The sequence below is a fragment of the Pongo pygmaeus genome, chromosome 19 (assembly GCF_028885625.2).
Source record: "Pongo pygmaeus isolate AG05252 chromosome 19, NHGRI_mPonPyg2-v2.0_pri, whole genome shotgun sequence".
NCBI lineage: Eukaryota > Metazoa > Chordata > Mammalia > Primates > Hominidae > Pongo > Pongo pygmaeus.
In genome coordinates this window covers 18,533,249-18,555,875 of record NC_072392.2, presented here as the reverse complement: position 1 = coordinate 18,555,875, position 22,627 = coordinate 18,533,249, and the positions used below count along the sequence as shown (strand labels likewise).

Below are 22,627 nucleotides of genomic sequence, written 5' to 3'. Positions count from 1 at the left end.
GGTTATGTTGGAGAGCTCCTGGGTTCTGCACACAGTGGCTGACAAACCAAGGATCTATCTATCTGGCTGGGTCAGCCCTGTCTAAATAATGAAAACCCCCAACGTGAAGAAAGATGAACCTGTGCTTTGGAAGAAAATGATTTGAATGTCATAGAACTCAGAGTGGCCCAAAGAACTCAGGGGGATGTGATGAAGCATTCTGGTTGTTAGGACCCAGAAGGTTCTAGTAAGGACCATCAGGCAATTTTGTGGGAAGAACTATGCCTACTCAAATGAACTTTTTGTACTCTAATTGTCTTCCTCCATTTTCTGCTGCTAAAACAATACCACTCTGGGTAATTTGTAAACAATAGAAATTTATTTGGCTCATGCTTCTGAAGACTGGGAAGTCCAGGAGTATGGCACCAGCATCTGGTGGGGGTCTTCATGCTGTATCATCCCATGGTGGAAGGCAGAAGAGCAAGAGAGCACTAGAGAGTGAGCAAGAGAGAGCTGAACTCACTTTTACAATAAATCCAGTGTCTCGATAATGAGCTCACTCCTTCAATAAAGAGATTAATCCATTCATGAGGGTTTTGCCCTTAAGACCTAATCACTTCTTAATAGTCCCACCTCTTAATACCTTCACAATGGCAATTAAATTTCATCATAAGTCAGCCTGGCATGGTAGCTCACCACTGTAATCCCAGCACTTTGGGAGGCCAAGGAGGACGGATCACTTCAGCTCAGGAGTTCAAGACTATCATGGCCAACATGGTGAAACCTTGTCTCTACTAAAAATATATAAATTAGCTGGGTGTAGGGGTTGGCACTTGTAATCCCAGCTACTCAAAAGGCTGAGGCAGGAGAATTGCTTGAACCCAGGAGGCAGGAGTTGCAGTTAGCCGAGATCATGCCATTGCACTCCAGCCTGGGTGACAAGAACAAAACTCCATCTAAAAAAAAAAATTAAATAAATAAATAAATGTCATCATAAGTTTTGGAGGGGACAGTCAAACCATAACACTAAGTATTAGCACATTAATCTAAGAATTAGCATATTAACCTAAATGTTGTTTGTGAAAGATAAAATGTGTATATTGTCATAGTTTAAATTTCATTTTTCAAAACAAAATTCCAATTAAACATTTTTTTCCCAATTACTAAGAAATGTTGGTTCCTGGAGCTTTGACTTGTGGTCAAAGTGGTCTTTTTCTCGGGATAATGAGACCCTTCTTTAGAGTGGGTTCAATGTCTGTCTCACTTGCCAGACTATGGGGGCTGTGTGGTGGGTCCCACATTATTATTCCTGGAGATGGAATCTAGAATGAGGGTTGGCTCGGCTGCACGCAGTGGCTCATGCCTGTAATCCCAGCACTTTTGGAGGCCGAAGCGGGTGGATCACAAGGTCAGGAGTTCAAGACCAGCCTGGCCAACATGGTGAAACACCGTCTCTACTAAAAATACAAAAATTAGCCGGGTGTGGTGGCAGGCGCCTGTAATCCCACCCCGGGAGGCGGAGGTTGCAGTGAGCCAAGACTGTGCCACTGCACTCCAGCCTGGGCGACAAAGCGAGACTCCATCCCAAAAAACAAAAACAAAAACAAAAAAAAGAATGAGGTTGGGCTCGATAAATATGCATTGAATGAATGAATGGAAGATCTTAGTGAGGCCTGTCTGGCTCCGGCCCAGCTGGTCTGGGACCCCTTAAGAGGCATCCCTGGAAGTGGACAGAATTCCCCTCTGTGGTGATTAAATTTGCCTGGAGTTGGCCATGCACAGTGGTTCATGCCTGTAATCCCAGCACTTTGGGAGGCCAAGGTAGGCAAGGCAGATCACTTAACTCAGGAGTTCAAGACCAGCCTGACCAACATGGCAAAAACCCATCTCTACAAAATACACAAAAATTAGCTGGGCGTGATACCATGCACCTGTAGTCCGAGCAACTTGGGAGGCTGAGATGGGAGTGTTGCTTGAGCTTGGGAGGTTGAGGCTGCAGTGACTCATGATTGTGCCACTGCACTCCAGCCTGGGTGACAGAGCGGGATCCTGTCTGAAAAAAAAAAAAAATTGCCCGGAGCTAAGTGGGGCTCTCACCTGCTCCCTCTCTTCTCTCTGCTAGAGACCAGAGGCCTTGAAGGAAGGAAGCCCAAGGGTCTCTTCTGGCTCTGCTTCCCCATCACTACCTCCACTTCCCCGCATCCCTTTCCCTGGCAGAGGCTTCTTGCCACAGGGCTCTGGGCACTCACAAGACCTACAAAAGAAAGGTTCACATTCACATCTGTCTTCTCTGTAGAAGTGCTGGAGGCTGATGGGGTGAGGGGGAGCAGCAACAGTTGGTGGTCCAGAGTTCTACAATGTTGAACTGTTTTAAATCCTCATAAGCCCAGGAGGCACGGATTGCTACACTCCTCCTGTTAGAAACCGGAGTCTCAAAGAGGGTGAGGAGGTACCCAAGGCCATGCTATTGGTGGCACGGTGGCAGAGCTGGGGCAGGAGTTCTGATTTTCCATCTCATTCCTCTGTTACTGTCTAAGCAGAGAGCCTGGCTGACAGCTACCTACACAGAAGAAGGTATTCTGGGAGAGTTTCCTCCCCTCTCTAGGCCTCTATGTTCTCTGCAAAATGGAGATAATAAGACTGAAATGCACATAGTAGGTGCCAAATAAGTACTAGCTACATGCTTGCTAATGGGAGTCCTGCTGCACACTCACACTCTCCCTGGACTCTGTAAGAACAGCCCAGAGCCTCCATCCAGTTTTCATTGCAGAGGAGGCGGGACGGCAGCGTGGGCAGGAGCTCAGGCCAGGAGAATCCCTACTGTAAGTATGACTGTGTGATCTTGGGCAAGTGACTTCATTCCCTAAATGTGTTTCCTCATTTGAACAAGGAGGCTATTGAAATGCGGGTGTCTACCTAGTGAGACAGCGGCTGCGGGAATCACCTGGCCACAGTAAACGCCCTTGCATCCTGTTGAGTGAGCCAAGGATAAGCCTGGTCCCTGGCAGGGTGCAGGATTCTGTCCTGAAATACACCCCCTCCGCTTTCCCCTATCCCAGCCCACTGGGGCCTCTCCTCCAGGCAGGAAACATGATCTCCTTTTGACCTATGAGAAAACAGACAGGAAGTTCAAGGCCACACAGATGTGAGTGTTAAGAACTCTGGGGGGAAGGTGTCTGAAACCCAAGGCTGTGTGTGTGTGTGTGTGTGTGTGTGTGTGCGCGCGCGTGTGTGTGTGTGTGTGTCGGGGTGTGTTGGGGTGTGCTGGGGGGTTGGTCAGCCAAGTGATTTAAATGCGGGTATAGAACAATAGGTAGTGGTGGGGCCCCGAAGAACCTAGATTCCTTAAAGATATTTATTTTCTTTCTCTTTCTCTTTTTTTTCTCTTTCTCTCTTTCTTATTTTTTTTTTGAGACGGGGTCTCACTCTGTCCCCCAGGCCGGAGTGCAGTAGCACTGTCATGGCTCACTGCAGCCTCGACCTCCCTGGCTCAAGCGATTCTCCCACCTCAGCCTTCCAAGTAGCTGGGACTACAGACATGCACCACTATACCTGGCTAATTTAAAAAAAACAAAACCTTTTTTTTTTTTGTAGCGATGAGTCTCACTATGTTGCCCAGGCTAGCCTCAAACTCTGGGCTCAAGTGATCCTCTGGCCTTGGCCTCTCAAAGTGCTGGAATTACAGGCATGAGCCACTGCACCTGGCAACGCATGTCAACTTCAAAATTTTCACTTTTTGCTCTGCTTTCCGATCAAAACAAGCCTAGCAGCCTGAGTTCGGCCTTTGAGCTGCAAGTTTGAGACTCTGCCCCAACACTGACTTTATTGGGCCTCTGCATTGCACAGCGTGCACACCCCTGCTCACCCTCCTACCTGTGTGCAACTAAGGATGACAAGCAGGGTCAGCAGCAGAAGTGTCTTGGGGCTAGCTCTGCTGACAGTGATCCCTGATCAGTTCCTAGTTCTCTTCTGAGAAGACTGAGCCCTCTTAACCAGCATCATTCAGAGCAGTCTCAGGATGGTTAGGCCTATGGCTGTCCTCCTCTGGAAGGGCCCTCGTTTGTTCAGAAGCCTCCCCTGGTTAAAGCAGGCAGAGGAAAACCACTCTTGAAAGCTTAACTCACCAATCACCTCCTCCAGGAAGCCTTCCCTGAATTCCTTGACAGGACTAGGTCATTACTCTGCATGCCTGGGCACCACAGCACTCTTCACGGGTAACTTTCACATTGCAACCCAGGGTCTAACCCAGTGTCTGACCCACAGTGGGCTCTCCATGCATGAAATGAGTGACTAAACTCACCTGCTGTGTGACTTTGGATCAGTGACTTCACCTCTCTGAGCCTTGATTTTCCTATCTGTAAAATGAGTTGCGGCAAGGCAGCATTCAGAGGGTCCTTGCAAATGTGATTAAATAAATTAAGAGTCTTCTTGAGATGGAGGGATTAGCCTGGATTATCCAGGTGGCCTGGAATGGAATCACAAGGGTCCTCATGAGCAGAGGCAGGAAGGTCAAGGGAGGAAGTAGGAGCTGGGACAATGGAAGCAATTGTTTTCTTGCCTGTTCTAGCTTCTGGAGGTCACCAAGGGGTCACAAGCCGAGAAACACAGGCAACCTCCAGAAACTGGAAAAGGCAAGGAACAGATTCTCTCCTGGAGGCGCCAGGAGAGCTAGCCCGGCCCACACCTTGGCTTTAGCCCAGTGAAACTGATTTTGGAGTTCTGACCTCCAGAACTGTAAAGAATAAATCTGTCCAGCCTGGGCAACATGGTGAAACCCACTCTCCACAAAAAATACAAAAATTAGCTAGGCATGGTGGTGTGGTGTGCCTGTGGTCCCAGCTACTTGGAAGGCAGAGGCACGAGAATCACTTGAACCCGAGAGGCAGAGGTTACAGTGAGCCAAGATTGCGCCACTGCACTCAAGCCTGGGCAACAGAGCAAGACTCTGTCATAAATAAATAAATAAATAAATTTGTGTTATTTTAAGCCACTTGTGGAATTTGTTACAACATCCCTAGGCACCTGGCACACAGTAGGTACTCAACAGTGGCAGTTCTGGTCAGGTGTGGTGGCTCACACTTGTAATTCCAGCAATTTGGGAGGCCAAGGCAGGAGGATCACTTGAGCCTAGAATTTAAGACCAGCCTGGGCAACATAGCAAGATGCCATCTCTATAAAAAAATAAATTGACCAGGCATAGTGGTGTATGCCTGTGGTCCCAGCTACTCAGGGGGCTGAGGTGGGAGAACTGCTTGAGTCCAGGAGTTTGAGGCTGCAGTCAGCTATGATCACACCATTGCACTCCAGCCTGGGCAACAGAGTGAGACCCTGTCTTACACACACATTCACACTCACACACAAAGGCAGTTGTTAGTACCTTGACCGCACACCGTCTTCCATCTGCCTGCATATTCCTTCCTCCTCTCACTCTCTGGAACACCCATCCCTTTTGCAACCCGGGGCTCCCTTCCTGCCCATCCTCTGAGGTCTGGCTCAGTCGCCACCTCCTCCAACCCTTCGCTCAACTGACATCCAGGAAGGCTAATCCCTTGAACAAACGTGCTTCCTTGAGTGGTGCCTGAGCTATGGCTCCCAAAGAGGCCAGGCTTGTGATCCTCTTTGTACTCCCAGCCCTGCGTACAGGGTCCAGTGGCCCCGGTCATGTAAACTTGATACCAGGGAATTTTCAAAACAAAAAATACCTAATTCCAAGGCCAGAAAATGGACTCTCCTTGGGGTTCCAGCTGGTCTTCCGTCCTCTCCAGGTGGAGAAGCTAGTCTTGGGGACCCCCGTGTGGGAACCAGAAATCTCCCAGCAAGGCCTCCTTGTCTTGCCTCCCATTGGGGTCCCTAGAACCAGCCTTCCCTTGGACTCCACTCAGGAGCAGGTTAAGGTAAGGCAGGGAGGGCAGGAGACCAGCTCGGGGTGGAGATTGGGGGCCCTGGATGGATGACAGGGACTGTTCCCATTAATCTAGCATCTTAAAGCAGTAACAGCACTTACTGCATGCCAGGCTGTGAGCTAAATGCTTTCCACAAGTACCTCATTCAATCCTCTCAACAGACCCATGAAGTAGGTACTATTATCCCCATTCTACAGATGAGGAAACTGAGGCTCAGCAAGTTAAATAGTTTGCCCAAAGCCACCCAGCTGGGCACAGAGGAGCCATGTTTAGAAACCAGATTTGCCAGGCGCGGTAGCTCATGCCTGAAATCTCAGCACTTTGGGAGTCTGAGGCAGGTGGATCACCTGAGGTCAGGAGTTCAAGACCAGCCTGACCAACATGGAGAAACCCTGTCTCTACTTAAAATACAAAATTAGCTGGGTGTGGCGGTGCATGCCTGTAATCCCAGCTACTCAGGAGGCTGAGGCAGGAGAATTGCTTGAATCTGGGAGGCAGAGGTTGTGGTGAGCCAAGATCGCACCACTGCACTCCAGCCGGGGCAAGAGGGGCAAAACTCTGTCTCAAAATAAATAAATAAATAAATAAAAATAAACCAGATCTGTCATCCAGAAACTGCGCTTAAAACAAGCTTAAAACGACATATTTCGCACTGGGATCCAGCTCTGTCTTGCTCTTGACATTCACCCTGGGAGATGGGTAGCCAAGTCCAGTAGGAAGGACTGTGGGGACCTGTGTTGATTCTGTCCTGTAGCTTGAGACCCTGGAGAGGGGACTTCACCACTCTGCACCTGTTTCCTCATCCACAAAATGTGATGAGCCGACCTCACAGAGGGGGCACCGGGATCTAATGAGACCATGCACAGAAGGGGCACAGCAGGCCTGGGACAGAGTGAGGGCCCCCCACCTATCACAATACCTTATTTTGCAGATGCGGGACTCACTTGTCCCAGGTCACCCACAAGCTCTGATGCCTTGACCAGCTCCCCTCTGCCCAACCAAAGGACAAATGAGGGAGGCTTCGATGGGGCTGTTAATGGGGTCATGTCCCACAGACCCTAGAGGCTGGGTGGGGCTGAGAGGCTTCCCAAGCAGGTGGCAGTGAGCTCCCACCTGAGCTATGGTAAGTAGAGACCTAGGAGTGAAATTGCTCCGAGGTCTGTAACTTAAGTTTCATGCAAGGACTCACTCATTCAACATGCCTCTGTTTAAAGTCTGCCAGTGGCTACCTTCCTTGCACTAGAATTGCAAACAAATTCCTCACTGGGCTCTCTGCAGCCCTGCAGGCTCTGGTCCTCCCGTTATGGCTCTGACTTCAGTGTGCCCATTACTTGTCCCCTTGCTCACGGCCTCCTCACAATTCCACTTACTCACCAAGTTCTCTCCTGCCTCAGGACCTTTGCACTTGATGTTCTTTCTGCCAAGGATGCTCTTCCCAGGAGGGCAGGCCCCTGTAGTCCCAGCTACTCAGAAGGCTGAGGTGGCAGGACTGTTCGAGGCCAGGAATTCAAGTTCGGCCTGAGCAACACAGCAAGACCCTGCCTCTAAAAGAACAAAATGCTCTTCCCAGACTCTACCCATGGCGGTTCCTCTTGCTATTTAGATCTTTGCACAGACAGGCCTCCTTCTCTCTCCCCCAGCCAAGGAGCCCTAGCCGTCACTTCACCTGCTAATTTTCTTCCTAGCACTTACTGCTCTAAAATTATCTTCGTCATGTATCTAAGCATTTGTTTGCTGTCTGTCTCTTCCCACCAGGATGCCAGCTCCATGACAGCAGGGACCGCATTGTCTCTGCTGATTCCTCAAGACTCAGCAAGGTACCAGGTGCCCAGTAAATGAAGTTTACATGAAGCCAATGGAGTTTTGAAATCGAAAATGTTTCTCAAACTGTAAAGAAATGGGCACAGGTGAGGGCTAATGGCGGGGTGAGGGTGGGGGGCCTGGCCTGACGCTGGAAGCTCCTGTACGCAGGGCGCTAGAGTCCTCCCAGGCCGCACCGGGATCCCACCGCAAAGGCCCCCTCCCGCAGGCCGGCGGGCGGGCGGGGGGCGCGCAGTGGGGCGCGCGGACCGCCAGGGGGTGCTGTCGGGGCGCGCACGGCCCACCTGGCGCCCGGGGCCGCGAGCGAGCGCAGCCAGGCCGCCCGGGAACTTTTTTCCTCGCGCTCTCGCTCTCCTTCTCCCCCCGCGCGTCGCCCGCCCGCCCGCCCGCCCGTCCGCTCTTCCTGTGCGGAGGGGATCGCATTTCCCCGCGGCACCCGCGGACACCAGGCAGGCCCGGCCGGGTGCGCGGCCAGGGCCCGGTCCCCGCGCCGCCCGTTCCCCGCGCCCCCGGGCGCCGCCCCCGCCCGCGGCTGGGCTCCGAGAGACGAGTGGGAGAGCGAGTGCAGCGAGGGCGAGAGGCGAGCCGAGCAGGCCGCCCTGCCCGCGGCCCGAGCGCCGGCGCGAGGAGGGGGCGCCGCGGCCCACCCTCCTTCCTGCCTGGCCGCGGGCCGGCCAGGCCGCCGCGCCCCGACCCCCATGGCCACCCAGGCCTCCGGGCCGCGAAGTCGCAGCGCCAGACCCAGGGCCCCCGAGTGAGCGCGGGCGCCGAGGTGAGCAGCGAGCGCCGGGGCGCGGGGGGCGCAGTGGACGCTGCCCCGGGGCGGGGGTGGCGCGAGGCGTCGGGATTCTGGGCCGGGTGATAAGCCGAGGCGGGTTCGGACGCCGAGCGCGCGCGCTGGGTGGAGATGTGGGGTCCGCGGGGTCCTTGCTTTGTGTGGTGTGGGGGGTGCGCGAGGTCACCGGATGGACGTCTGGGGAGCTGCAGGGTGGGGGCGCCCTGCGCCGCGGCTGAGGGTCTTCTGGGGGATGTGCGGCCAGCTGAGGTCGGGTGGGGGCATGGGGGAGCGAGGGGCGAGTGTGGCAAGGGCTCTGCTTGCGCCGAGGCGCGGAGTGTTTGCGGAGCGTGGGGTGGGGACGTGGGGGGCATTCGCGCGGCGCCGGGGGCGGAGGTGAGCTTTGTGAGTGCGTCCGAGGTGGGGGGCGGGGAGCTGATTTCCCCATGCGTGACCCGGGCCCGGCGTGGCCGTCGCGTGGGAGTCAGGGCCGGGAGGGGCGGCGAAGGCCGTGCGTGGCGAGATGGGGTGCGCGGGCTCTCTGCGGTGTCCCCACCCGGGCAGCGGCGCCGGGGCCTGTGCGCAGGCCCCGAGGCCGGGCAGGAAGCGGCCCCCGCGACCTGGAGAGCTCTGTGGCGGCCAGGCCCGGGAGGCACGGGCCCTTCGGGGATGACGTCACGGGCGGGGGCCCCGGACACGCGAGCCTTGCGCCCCACAGACAGCGGCGCAGCCCGCCGCCCTTTTCGAGGCCGGCCCCCCCCTCTCACGCTCCTTGAAGGCAGGGAACCCGGGAGGAGGACATGGGGGCCGAGTGCGGCGGGGACAAGGGGTGGCAGGACGCGAGGGTGACATTTGGAGCCTGGTCGCGCCAGGGGCCTCCGTGGTGGGGCGGAGGGGAAGCGAAACACCAGCCAGGCCCTAGGCCGTCGCGGCCCCAGCTTCCTGGGGCGCCCGTTTTCCCGGCGAGCAGTTTTCCTTCTTGGGGCTCTTGGTCGTTATCCAGTCCACGCAGGGGCCGGAGTGCGGGCTGCAGCGGTGCCCTCTCGCGCGGAGCCCTGGCTGGCGGGGGCGCGGCGGGCCTCGGGCTCTGAATGGATGGGAGCGAGTGTAACAATGCGCCGGTGGGGGCTGGGGGAGGGGAGGCCGCGCGCCTGAATGGCGGAGCCAGCCGGGCGCTGCTCCGCGCGCCGCACTCCATCCCGCGCCGCCTTCCCCGCGGTTTCGGCGGGCCCGGATTCAGGGACCCACTCGGGACCTGCACGGTTCCTCCCACCAATACTGCCCCCGCGCCCGCCTTTTATGTCTTTTCCAATGCAGTAGTGTGTTGAGAATTCAAGGGCATTACATCTGGTTGCAATCCAGTTTCATGCCGCTGCCGGGCTGTTAAGACCTCGCGCTGACGTCAGAGCAGGGGAATTACTTCTTTTTATTTTATCTTTTTTTAGTTGTCTGCTGCCCTGGGAGGAGAGGCGGGGGTGGGTTAGGCTGGCTCTGATGTGGAGGCGCCAGCGTGATGGGAGCCCCGAGCTGGGGGTTCTGCTTCTCTTCCTGCCCCTGCCCGCCTCTATTCTCCATACAGACCTCGCTCTGCTCAGGGTCAGGCCCACCCCAGGTGGGGGGCAGCCCTCGCTGCAGACTGAATGGTGGCCCCTCCCTGCTGACCACACAGCTGGGTTTTCAGAGGCTTCCCTGGGACGTGGCCCTCGGGATCTAGAAGCTGGAAATGAATCTTCTAGTTTCCCACCCCTCCCCCTCTTGACAGGCAAGCGGGTATATTCAGGGTCCAGGAGCAAGGAAAAGTGGCCTTTTGCGTGACACAGAAATGGACACATCATTCTGATCTCAGGGCAGGCTCAGCCCCATAACTCTGGCAAAAGCTCTCACAAGCAAAAGCCTTGGAGAGGAGGAGAATGTATCAAGGTGAGATCCAGGCCCCAGAAGCCAACTGTGGAGTGGGCAAAATAGGACCTTTCCCACCAGCCTAGCATCCCTCTGGCTTCTGCGGAGATAAAGGGAACTCAGGGGTACTGGAGCTGCCTTTCTCTTCCACTAGACTGTGGGGCTCTCGTGGGCAGGGACCCTATCTTACTCCTCTTTATTTTATTTTTGAGACAGGGTCTTGCTGTGTGGCCCAGGCTGGAGTGCCTTGGCAGAAACACAGCTCACTTTAGCCTCAACCTCCAGGGCTCAAGCGATCCTCCAGCATCAGTCTCCTGAGTAGCTGGGATCACAGGCGCCCGACACCACACGTAGCTAATTTTAAATTTTTTTTTTTTTTCTAGAGACAGGGGTCTTGCCATGGCTGGTCTTGAAGTCCTGGGCTCAAGCGATCCTCCTTCTTTGGCCTCCCAAAGTGCTGGGATTACAGGAGTGAGTCACTGCACCCAGCCTTACTCCTCTTTAGACTCCCAAGCCTAGACCAATGCCTTTCAAACTCTTGCCCGTGACCTATAGTAAGAAATACATCGTAGGTAACTACACAGGTCACACTGTATGTAGCTGAAACAAAGTTTACTGAAATAACTCCCTTACTGTGTCTGCTGGTCTGTAATACTTTCTGTTCTAGTGTATTTGGTTTTTTTAAATTACTGATTGCTACCCACGAAATTAATTTTGCAATCCACTGATGGGTCATACCCAGAATTTGAAAAAAACAAGCCTAGGAAATGAATTTGCCATCTATTCATGCAACAAATGTTAATTGCAACCCTAATAATTCCTCCCATGTTAAACTACTCAAGTAACACTTGGATACTTGGGTGAAAAACGCAAATAAGCCAGAAATATATGTAGTAAAAGTAAAAGTTCCCTTGGCACCCTCCGTGCAGGTAACCCCAGTTAATAGTTTGAACGTATCCTTCCAGACTTTTTGTTACTCACTTAATGCATATATATATATATAAAAAATATGTATTACATATACCAATCCATGCATAGTTTTCTTTTTCCCCAAGTGAGGACACACTGTGGGCTCTTACTCGGCAGCTTCCTTTTTCCTCTCCGTTTGTCTTGGAGAGGTTGGTTGTGTGGCGAAGTCCTTCAGGGCAAGTTCTGGGTTGACTCCTGGCTCCACCACATACTGAACAGGCCATTTACCTCTCTGTGCCTCAGTGTCCCCATCTTTACAATCAGGAGAATAACAGTACAGACCTCACGGTACTGAAGTGAAGATGCAGTGAGTTAATCCATATGAAGTTTAGAGCAGTGCTTTTGCCAATAAATGCTGATTGCTGCTGTCATTATTGTATTATTATTGCCATTGTATCTCCATGGCAGCCCATGTTTGAAATGCATTGGTTTTAACACTGCCTGTGGCCATGGCATGGGTGTCTTTTTCCTCCCCTATCCAATGTGTGGCTCCACAGGGAGGGAGAAGGTGCAACAGCAACGGTGTGCACAGAGCAACGTCTCTGTGGGAGAGGCACCTGGGCGCTGGGCCCAAGGGAACAGGGATTTTCCAAGGACCCACTGTTTCCAAAGTTCTGTGCTTAATGTCGGGGTCCAAGCAGGAAGCATCCCTGCACTTGACTACAAGAAGGTCACAGCCCAGTGGGTGATTGGGACCTAGCTCATAGCCAAGGCCTCGACCAGAGCTGGAGGCTTCCTGGAGGACGGGCCTTTGAGCAGGTGCTTCAGGCACGGCAGTGAGGTAAGAATGAGAGGAGCATTCCTGGCAGAGGGGGCGGTGAGGTAAGAATGAGAGGAGCATTTCTGGCAGAGGGAACACAGTGAGCAGAGCAAGTCTTTGGAGGCTGGAAGGGATGTGGCCTGCGTGCTGTAACCAAACAAGAGAGGAGGACTTGGCTCAGAAAGAATGGTGGCAGAAGAGGTTGGGCTGTTGCTGGGACCTCCTCACTGGCCTCCCTGCCTCCATCCTGTCCCCTCCCAGGCACTGGCCAGCAGCACTGTCAGAGCGATCGTTCTAAACCCAGCAGATAACCTCCGGTGGCTCCTGCTGCCTTATGAATAAAGGTCCCATCTGTAGTTCTTCCCATGCTGCCCAGGGCCATTTCTGGTGTCCTCTGCCTGCCCTGTCCTCATTCAGTCCTGTCCCCTCCAGCCACAGCCGGCACCTCCTTGTTAAGGTGCAGCCATGTGCATCCTTGCCTCTGTGCATCGGGCTGGGCTGTTCTTTCCACCTGGGATGCCCTTCACCTTCCTCCCTGCTGCCCCATACCAAAACAGACGTCCTGTCTCCTCCTTCTCTGACCTCCCAGGCAGAATGAGTCATCTCCTTTTGTCTATACTCGTGGCGTAGCGTTTATCACAGAATTATCGGCAGTTCTGCCAGTGTCTGTCCTCCCCATGAGGCTGGAGCATCGAGGCCTGAAAGCACATCTCCTTGCTCTCTCCGGCCCAGTGCCAAGGGCGAGGCCTAGAACACAGGACGCTCAGAAATGCTTCCTGGCAGGAGGGCCAGGTGAGGTGGAGAGGGTGAGAGCCCCGACATTGTCTCCCGTGGGCCCCTTTGATCTTTAGCAAGGGCATGCTCAGGTCTGTGTGGATCTTGTGCTGTCAGCCTTTAGATGAGTGGGGTGAGGGGCTTGGTGGGGTGGGGGGGCGGGGGGGAGGTGTCAGGCAGCTTCCCCAGGCTGCTTCCTGAGGGGTCTGGGAGAAACTGGCTTGTCCTGTTCCCTAGTGATTGAGGCAGAGCTGTGCCCTGTTCCTGGTGGGTCACTGGGGATCTGAGATTGGAATGTGACACCAGGGAGGGGGAGGCAGGGCTTGGAGGTACAGGCTGGGGCTTGGCTGGCAAAGGACAGATTTTGCTCCACTGGTTCTTGAACCCATGTGAAGTGTGTGTGTGTGTGTGTGTGTGGTGTGGGGGGACAGAGCCGGGGAGGGGAGAGATGGGGAGGAGAAAAACAGAGGGCAGAGAGGTGGAGTGGGGGTGGGGGACCTGGGGAGTGGTGAGCAGGGACAGGGAGAGATGGAAGTGGGGGGACAGCAAGGAGCGAGGGAGAAGTTCCTGCTGCTGCTGCTGGAGAGTATGAAGAGTGTGCTTAGGGCCAGGAAGGAAAGCGGCCAGGCGCATTGGCTCCCACCACCATTAGCCATGCCTTCCTTCATCTGTCCAGCAGACAACCCTAAGTGTTCTCTTGCTTGGCTCCATGCTCGCATGGCCCCAGACAGGAGCAAGCTTGTGGTCCAGGCTTCGCGCCCTTGAAGTCTAGGGGCCAGGTGGACGATGAGCATCCGGTTTCTTTTTTTTTGAGATGGAGTCTTGCTCTGTCGCCCAGGCTGGAGTGCAGTGGTGCGATCTCAGCTCACTGCAACCTCCGCCTCCTGGGTTCAAGCAATTCTCTGGCTCAGCCTCCCAAGTAGCTGGGATTACAGGCGCCCACCACCACGCCCGGCTAGTTGAGCATCTGCTTTCTGCACAAAGTGATCAGGCTGGGGGAGAGAAGGTGCCCAGAATGCTGTACAGAGGCAGGAGGGGAGGGTGGAGCAGGTGAGCATGGGGTGGGGGGCAGGGAAGCCATGTGTTAGGCACTATGGTGGGGAGCCAGGACTGCTGGGGAATCTTCCTTTCCTCTCTGGCCTTGGTCTCATCTGTAAATGGGGGGAGAGTGGACTGCTCTTGCACTGATGGTCTGTGGACCCAAGTCACCCACTCCTTGGGCGTGAGAAACCAGGGACCCCGTGGAGACAGCTGATAGAACAGGGGCAGCGGGCATGCTCAGAGCGTCTACAGGCCCATGATCAGGGGGCTTGAGGGAGAACATGCAGAATCCAGTGGAGCTTGGGTTCGCCTCCTCGAGTTCCCTTCTTGGAGACTGTGCTCATCCGGAAGGTGAGATAGGGTCGGGGTAGGGGAAAGAGTGCTGGATTCGGAATCAGGAAAAGTGGTTGAGTTTTAACTGCAGCATCCCTCGGGCAAGTCACTTTCCCTCTGTGAGGGTCAGTTTCCTGTTCTGTCAAAAATGTGAACGGGCTTTGTTGTAAGCATTAAAGGTGAGCTGGGGCACCGTGGCTCACGCTTGTAATCCCAGCACTTTGGGAGGCCGAGGCAGGCAGATCACTTGAGGTCAGGAGTTTGAGACTAGCCTGGCCAACATGGCAAAACCCCATCTCTACTAAAAATACAAAAATTAGCCAGGTGTGGTGGCCCATGCCTGTAATTCCAGCTACTTGGGAGGCTGAGGCACGAGAATCACTTGAACCCAGGAGATGGAGGTTGCAGTGAGCCAAGATAGCACCACCGCACTCCAGCCTGGGTGAAGGAGACTCTGTCTCAAAAAAAAAAAAAAAAGTGAGTGTTGCTGTGTTTTGTCATCTGGAAAGCAAGGAGGTCCTGTAGCTTGGGGCCATAAACAGGCTTTGGGGTCATACCAGCCTGTTCAAATCCAGGTACCAGCTGCTTACTGTGGGGCTCCATTTCCTTCCCCTTTAAAATTAGGATAATAGGCAGGGCGCGGTGGCTTACGTCTATAATCCCAGCACTTTGGGAGGCCAAGGTGGGTGGATCACTTGAGGTCAGGAGTTCGAGACCAGCCTGGCCAACATGATGAAACCCATCTCTACTGAAAATACAAAAATTAGTCAGGCGTAGTGTCACGTGCCTGTAATCCCAGCTACTTGGGAGGCTGAGGCAGGAGGATCACTTGAACACTGGGGGGTGGAAGTTGCAATGAGCCAAGATCGTGCCACTGCACTCCAGCCTGGGTGACAGAGCAAGATTCAGTCTCAAAATAATAATAATAATAAATAAATAAACAAAATGAGGATAGTAACAGGCCCCTCTTGGTTGCTGGTGCACAGTTCCTCAGCTGGGATATCATTGCTGGGCTGTTAGGCGTTGTTTTTTGTTTTGTTTTTTTGTTTTTTGAGACGGAGTCTCACTCTGTCGCCCAGGCTGGAGTTCGGTGGTGCGATCCCGGCTCACTGCAACCTTTACCTCCCGGGTTCAAGTGATTGATTCTCCTACCTCAGCTTCCTGAGTAGCTGGGACTACAGGTGTGCGCCACCATGCCCGGCTAATGTTTGTATTTTTAGTAGAGACGGGGTTTCACCATGCTGGTCAGGCTGGTCTCAAACTCCTGACCTCATGATCCGCCTGCCTCGGCTGGGATTACAGGCGTGAGTCACTGCGCCCAGCCTTGGGCAGTTATTTTTATTGCTAAAGTGCTTTGTATGTAGAAGAGATCACTATTATTATTATTATTTTTTTTTTTTTTGAGCTGGAGTCTTGCTCTGTCGCCCAGACTGGAGTGCAGTGGCTCGACCTCAGCTCACTGCAACCTCTGTCCCCTGGGTTCAAGCAATTCTCCTGCCTCAGCCTCCCTAGTAGCTGGAATTACAGATACGCACTACCATGCCTGGCTAATTTTTTTTTTATTTTTAGTAGAGACGGGGTTTCACCATGTTGGCCAGGTGGGTCTCAAACTGCTGACCTCAGGTGATCCACCCGCCTCAGCCTCCCAAAGTGCTGGGATTACAGGCGTGAGGTGAGCCACCACGCCCGGCCAATTCTTCTTCTTCCATTCATGCCAGGTCACATCTAACCCTTACCTGTAATAACATTGGCCAAAATGAGAAGTTTGGTGCTTGTTTCTTTTCTAGCCAGGTCAAGGCAGATGGATTGAGTGGGTCTTTTTACACATGGGGCGGGTGAGAATTACTAGTTTTCTGGCCAGAGTTTCTGTATGTAAAGGGACTTTGCCCCAGTGGTGTAGGTGGACCCCAGGAAAGCATCCAGCAACTTGTGACTTTAGTGGCAGTATAACCACAAACATTCATTCATTCATTCATTCATTTATAAATCACGTGTAGAACACCAGGGTATTGAGAAAACAGCCGTGAATGAGATGCAGCTCTAATGTAGCACAGTGGATATGCATACATATTTTGGACTTTGCCTGGGTTCAGATCCAGGGTCTACCACTTGCGAACTTAGCCAAGTTATTTATCTCCTTTACTTGGTTCTGTCATCTGTAAAATGGGGGAACTGATAGAATCTACCTCACAGGGTGGTGGTTTGTTCAAGTCCAGCGTCAGGTACATAGAAAGTGCCAGAGCATGGCCCTTCCTCCATTGTTGCTTTTATTCCTGCCCTGAAGGATCTCATGGGCCAGCTTGGTGCTGGAGGAGGTCACCCTGGCCAGGCATCTCCATGAGGGTTGGCATCCAGAAAGGGGTGCCAAAGCCCCCCAACTCCTTGAATCAGACCCTTCTATAGCAATCTAAAGCTGCTTCTCTGCTTGGCTGTTGGGGCCTGATGCTGGGGAGGTCCTGTGAGGCCTTATTCACCTGGGAAAGTCTGCCTCTGTCTGGTGCCAGGTGTGCTTGATTTTAGAAGGAATTTCAGTCCTAGCCGGGCACCATGGCTCACGCCTGTAATCCCAGCACTTTGGGAGGCCGAGGCGGGTGGATCACCTGAGCCCAGGAGTTCGAGACCAGCCTGGCCAAACATGGTGAAACCCCGTCTCTACTAAAAATACAAAAAGATAGCTGGATGTGGTGGTGGGCACCTGTAATCCCAGCTACTCAGGAGGCTGAGGCAGGAGAATTGCCTGAACCTGGGAGGCAGAGGTGGCAGTAAGCCAAGATGATCATACCACTGTACTCCAGCCTGGGTGACAGAGTGAGACCTTGTCTCAAAAAAAAAAAAAAAAAAAGGAATTTCAGTGTCAAGTATGAAGGCAGAAAGTGTTTCCTGATTGAGGACTCCTCACCAGCCGGAGGCAGCAGGACTGCCTGCTTCTGTGTGTCTTTAGGCAGGTTCCTCAAGCTCCCTAAGCCCATTTCCTCCTTCATCAAAAGGCAAAAGTAATAGTACCTATTTCATAGTTTTGTTGTTAAGAGGATCAAATGAGATAGGGCTTCTAAAGCACTTAGCCAGTCCTGGGCACAGAATAGTGTGCTTAGTAAATATTGTGCCTATTAGTGATAATCAGAATTCTCAGACAATGTAAAGTAAAAACCACCTGAAAGATTTCTTAGGCGCTACAGCTTCATAGAGATGTGAAGTTGTAAACCTCCCAGAGCCCAAGTGGACAAAGAATTGTTACAGCAGCTAGAGAGACAGGAGGCCCAGAGAAGCTTAACTCCTGTAGCAAAGTCACCCAGCATTCTGGCTTGGGATGGGCAGGGATGGGGAACCAGAGCTGGCTTTCAGTCTGGTGCTCTCTGGTGCTTTGATAGTGATTCCTTCAGCAAATAGCTATGGGAAAACAGCATTGATGCACAGCTGAGGTCATACGGGCCTGTCTTCTGGCAGCTTCTGTTCTGATAGGGAAAATGAAATTTCTACATGCTTATGATAAGAGGTAAAATAAAATCACATGTTCTATTAGAAGGGTAAAGTTGTTTGGTATTCACTCATTCTAGGGGGCTCTGTGCCAGGCTGTGGAGCAGTAGGTCTCATTTGGGGGCGATCTTGTGTCTCGGGACACTGGGCCATGTCAGGAGACATTTTTGGTTGTCTCAGCTGGGGAGGTGCTGCTGGCATCTAGTGGGTAAAGGCCAGGGATGCTGCTAGACATCCTACCGCACAAGGCAGCCCCCGGAACCACACATCAGCTGGCCCCGATGTCCATGTGCCGAGGGTTGAGATCCCTGCCTTGGGAAGCAGCAGTGGCCAAGCAGATGGAGCCCCTGCCCGTTTGAAGCATAGAGTGTGGTAGGTGAGCAGACGTTACAGAAATGATTGCCTAGATATGGATTTATTTGTAATGTGAGCTATGAAGGAAAAGGTGTAGCAGGAAGAAAGAGGGATGCGAGCCTTTCTACTCCTTTAAGGGAGGGCCTTTGGGGAGGTCTTTCCAGCTGAGGGCACAGCCCAGGCAAAGGCTCAGAGGCAGAAAGTGCAGGAGTGTGTTGTGGGTGGGGAGGCTACCAGGCACCTGGTGTGTGCCCGGGGAGAAGTCAGAAAAAGGCCTGGCCTCGGGGGGCCCAGAAAGTGGCTTCCAGAGGTGGAGAGAAGGCAAAAGAGAGGACTAAACCCTTTAGTCTGTTTGAGGGAACTCCAACCCCCAGCATGTTGCTCTCTGGGGGATCCAGCAGGGCCAGGTGGGCGGTGGGAGCACCCTAGCCCCAGGTGCTACCCTCCAGCCTGGGGCCCAGCCTTTTCCTTTTCTCTCATTTGCAGCCTTCTGATAGGTGGGAAAGAGAAGCAGGAAAAAAGAGAGAGAGCAGAGGAAAAACAATATTTTCATTTCAAACACAGATCGGGGTGGGGGAGGCGGGAAGGAATCTGGTTTATGATACCTTTGAGACAAGCACAGAAAATCCCCACCGTGGCCTGAAATAGCACTAAAACAGACGTTTTGCCAAATCAGACTTAATTGAGTGGCTCTCTTCTTGACTCCAGCAGGATGTGGACGGAGCTGGCTTTGTTCCCTTGGGGTGACACTGTCCCCTGGGGCCCCTGCCCTGGCTAATTAAACCAAGGGGACCTGGTCTCCCAGGCAGGACAGGAGCCTGGGGAGCTGAACTTGACAGCCCTTGGCCTCTGCCTGAGAGGGCCAGAAATGGTTACAGGGGTTGGGAAGGTGGGGGGTTCCTGACAGGAGGGCCAACTGAGTGAAAGCATTGCTGGGAGAGGCCTGGTTCCTCTAATACGTGAATATCTGTCTCTTTGGATGCTGAAAGAGATGGAGAAAAGCCAGCATCGAGTGCCTACTATTGTGCCAGGCATTGGGTGGTCCTCGCTAAGTCTTCTTAACTGCCCTATATCCATTATCAAGGAAACTGAAGCACAGAGAGGTTAAGTGATCTGCCTGAGGTCACACAGCAACCAAGTGGCAGAGTTAGGATTAGAAATCACATCCGCGGGCTCCAAAGCCAGGCCCTGCCTGCTGCTTACCCCCTTCCCCATGTTAGTCACTCATCCATTCGGGAGCTAATTCCTGGCTATGAAATAATATTGTGACCTTGTGGGAAGTGAAGGCTTGCAGTCAGACAGCCATGAGCTTGGCTTCTGACCAGAGCAGTTATTCTTTTCATGGCTTTCTCCCTCAGAACCTCCTCTTTCCTCATCTATCAAGTGGGCATAATCATGCCTTTATCCTGGAGTTGCTGTAAGGGTTAAATTCAGCATGGAAGGGGAAGGAGGAGGTCCCTGGGCCACCCAGCTTGGCAGGGTGCAATAAAAGAGTCCTAGGTAGAGGGAGCCAGGCAAGATTGCAATATCTCTGTGCCTATCAGTGTTGGGTTTCTTTATTTGAAAGGGGAGAGAGGGCAGACTCCGCTCTGCAGGTAGAGAAGGTGGTGTGGAATGCGGGTATTTATTTTTCTTTGCCTGTGAAAGCCCTGTTTTCGCTCAGGCTGTGTAGGGCTTCCCGACACTGCCATGGGTGTGCACATCTGCACACTCTGGGGTGCCTGCCATGCAGAGGCGTCTGCCCAGGGTGGGGCATCCACCATGTGACGCCCCCGTGCAGCCTGTAAGCTCTCATCACAGCGCCTGGGATACCTGGGAGTCCCCAGAAAGAGTGAAGATGGGTGAGGGCCATGAAACCAGGGCATCATTCCTCCACCTCCTCTGATCAGGACCTCCTGGTCCCATTCATCTCCTTATCTCCTGGCAGCCAGTGGGTTGCTGGGAAGGCAGGGGCAGCCTTCCTGATTGACAAACAAAACAAGCTTGCTCACAAAAGGAGAGGGGAGGCTGGCTGGGCCTCTCCAGCTCCCCTCCCCCTGCCCCAGGCATCTTTCCTGCTCCACCCAACTGGCACCCTACATTCTAAGATGCTGCGAGGGGGCTCCAAAGCCATTGTCAAAGGTCAGGCCACCCAGGCTAGGAGCCCCTTGCACTGGGGAGGTGGATTCAAGGAGTGATGGGGTTGCCATGAGGCGGGGCTTGCTGCAATGGCCGCCCCTCCTTCCCTTCAGCTGGCTGGGCAGGCAGCTTGGAGAGGAAGCCAGGCGGCAGGTAGCTGAGAAAGACATCGGATCCAGGGGGAGCAGCAGAGAAAGCAAACAAACAGGGCTTTGTGTGGCTGCAGATTGGCGGCTCAGAAGGGAAGCCAGGCCTGTGGTAGGGGGAAGGGAGAGGAAGGAACGGGAGACCAGGCCATTGCTCTGGGCCAGAGATAGGCGGCTGGACCAGCCCGGGCTGGGCGGCCGGGAAGTAGGGAGTGCCACTCCGTGTGGACAGGCATCTGGAGTCACAGCCTGGCCAAGTCCCAGCTCTGCCACTTCACTCCTTAACAGATCTGGGCTTGTTTGCCCACCTAATCTGGGCAGTCATTCACACGTAGGACTCGCTGGCGTAGGAGGAGAGTCACCTGTCCTGGCCCAGTCAGTGTCTGCTCTCATCCTACCCTTGTCCCGTCATTGCTGGCAGGATTCAGGGTCTCCTGGGAGCTGCTAGTCTTGCCGGGCCTCCTGGGAGGACAGGGACTTCTGCTAGATCTGTGGGCACTTTGGAGTCTTTGACCGGGGAGGCAGCCGTGCTGAGGGGAAACGGGTTCTCTGCCCAATAACGGCTGCCTGGGATGTAGGTGGGCAGAGGCTGGCATCAGGCCTGAGGAACCAAACTGCCCCCTCCTCGTCGCGGTGGAGACGCACGAGGTGCGGGGAGGAACACAGCCAGGAAGACGGGCCTTCCTGTGGGGAGGGAGAGCCATCTTTTCTGGGGTGTGAGTCACATTCTGGATCCCAGCGAGGGCAGCCCCCAACCTGGCCCACCTCTCAGGGGGCTGGGAGGACCCGGGCCTCGAGGAAAGGCATAGGTAGGAGCTGTCAGGCCAGACGCCCGGGCAGCTCCACGCTCGCCTCCGAGGCCATTTCCTTTCCTCTCTCCCCGACCTCGAGAAGGGGCGGCGAGAGGGCAAATGCCCGCGCTTCCTGCCGGTCCCGCCCCTCCCCGCCCGCGGCGCCCACCATCTTGGCCGCGCCGGAGCCTCCTCCGCGGTGGCGTCCCAGAGACCGCGGTCGGGGTCCGCGACGCCGACGCCGGGAGGGGGCCCGGGGCCTTTGGGGCGCTGAGGCCCGGCGGGGGTCGAGGCGTGGCGGGCCGCTCGCGTAGCCATGGCAGCGCCCGGCCCGGCATGCTTCGCGGGGCCGCGGGGGCGGGGGGGGGCGGGGCGGGGGGGGGGCGGGGCGGGGTGATGAGGCCCCGCCCCCTGGCGGATCCCGGGTCTTTTTCCGGGAACGCGGGGGCTTCCAGTCCCAGCGTTGCGGCCGGCGCTTGAGGGTCACCGAGCCAGGCGGCGCGCATCTCTGGGCCTCGTTCTCCCACTCCCTGGATGTTTGGGGAGAATGAAAGAGAGCCTGTGCGGGTTAGCCTCGGGAGGGGCTCTGCTCACCGAGCCCCGCAACCCCACGGCAGGGGCCTCGGGAAGCTGGACCCCTATCCCGACTTCTGCCGCTTAGGGGGCTATTGAAAGTGGAGGCCAAGCGGCCTCTCAGCTTCAGTCTCTGGGTCTCGAGCTCTTCCCTGGGACTGCCCATGGGTCAGTGAGGACCTACCCTTTGCCCTAGGGCAGGAGAAAGGAGGGGGCCAGGAGTGCACACCTCACCCGGTCCGGGCCTGGACTGTGCAACCTCGGCCGGCCTCCCTCCAGCCCAGGATCACAGGCCTCCCCTAGTTGGCAGTCGTTGGACCATCTGGCCGGGAGGCACATTCCTACCTCCTGAGCTCGGGCACCCCGCCTGCCTTGGGGCAGCCTCTTCCAGAACTTTGCTGCCAACACTGACCTGTCCCCACCCGGCCTTCTCGTGCCCTAAGTCCCTAGTTACTCACTCCACAGCCGCCTTCTTTCCCCTAGTCTTTCTCCCTCCTTTTTTTTTGAGCTAGAGTCTCCCTCTGTCGCCCAGGCTGTAGTGCAGTGGCGTAATCTCCGCTCACTGCAACCTCCGCTTCCCAAGTTCAAGCAATTCTCCTGCCTCAGCCTCCCGAGTAGCTGAGACTACAGGCACTCACCACGGCTAATTTTTTTGTATCTTTAGTAGAGACGAGGTTTCACCTCGTTGGCCAGGCTGGTTCCAAACTCCTGACCTCAAGTAATCCTCCCACCTTCGCCTCCCTAAGTACTGGGATTGCAGGTGTGAGCCACCATGCCCGGCCTCCCCTAGTCCCTTGAGAGGCACCGATTCAGCTGCCCTCTGTCACCTCCTACCTGTACTGAGCAGGCAGCTAAATTGAATGTCGGCCTTTGGGTCTCCGAAGGGAGGTTGTATGCTGGTTGAGAGGCTGTCCTCG

General features: G+C 54.6%; 1 protein-coding gene and 1 long non-coding RNA gene across 4 annotated transcripts in view; one reads left to right on the top strand and one right to left on the bottom strand.

The window, feature by feature from the left end:
• Positions 1–339: 339 nt before the first annotated feature.
• Positions 340–4,393, bottom strand: LOC129018049 (uncharacterized). Its single transcript, XR_008495188.1, has 4 exons — positions 4,280–4,393; positions 2,924–3,085; positions 2,077–2,233; positions 340–470 (listed from the first exon to the last, which is right to left on the bottom strand). It is a non-coding gene; the product is annotated as an uncharacterized LOC129018049 (long non-coding RNA).
• Positions 4,394–8,040: 3,647 nt separating this feature from the next.
• Positions 8,041–22,627, top strand: part of RAI1 (retinoic acid induced 1) — a 130,989-nt gene continuing 116,402 nt past the window's right edge. For all 3 annotated transcript variants that reach the window (XM_063656607.1, XM_054459191.2, XM_063656605.1), the window contains exon 1: positions 8,041–8,475. The gene's annotated coding sequence lies outside the window, so the exon portion shown is untranslated. The remainder of the gene's footprint in view (positions 8,476–22,627) is intronic.